We start from the raw sequence: 316 nt of genomic DNA, 5'->3' as shown, positions 1-316 counted from the left end.
GGCGGGGGGACACGCGCACGGGCACGGTACGGCCGCTCCCCCCGCGGTGCGCAGCGGGGCAGGGCAGGCCGCGGCCCCCTTGTGTCACCCCTGGGGTGACAGGGCCCAGCAACCGGGGCCCGGGCACGGCCTGAAGGGGAAGCGGCGGGAGGCAGGGGGGCCGGGAGAGGAAGGGGACGGAAGGGGAGCAGACGCCTCACGCACACCACACACCCCGCCATACCCACCGGCGGCCGCCGCAGCCGCGAGGGGCCGGGGGCAGGAGGAGCCATGGAGGAGCAGGAGCAGCGAGACGAGGCGGCCGAGGAGCGGCAGG

At 77.8% G+C, this 316-nt stretch overlaps 1 protein-coding gene across 1 annotated transcript in view; it reads right to left on the bottom strand.

The window, feature by feature from the left end:
* The window catches only part of ADAM23 (ADAM metallopeptidase domain 23), a 79,072-nt gene extending 78,762 nt beyond the window's left edge, over positions 1–310 (bottom strand). Inside the window, exon 1 of the mRNA XM_014954470.1 lies at positions 228–310. The gene's annotated coding sequence lies outside the window, so the exon portion shown is untranslated. The remainder of the gene's footprint in view (positions 1–227) is intronic.
* Between the last annotated feature and the right edge of the window lie 6 nt (positions 311–316).

Source organism: Calidris pugnax, unplaced genomic scaffold (assembly GCF_001431845.1).
Source record: "Calidris pugnax isolate Ruff unplaced genomic scaffold, ASM143184v1 scaffold103, whole genome shotgun sequence".
NCBI lineage: Eukaryota > Metazoa > Chordata > Aves > Charadriiformes > Scolopacidae > Calidris > Calidris pugnax.
Note: the sequence above shows the minus strand (reverse complement) of the source record. Positions and strands in the feature narration are given on the sequence as shown.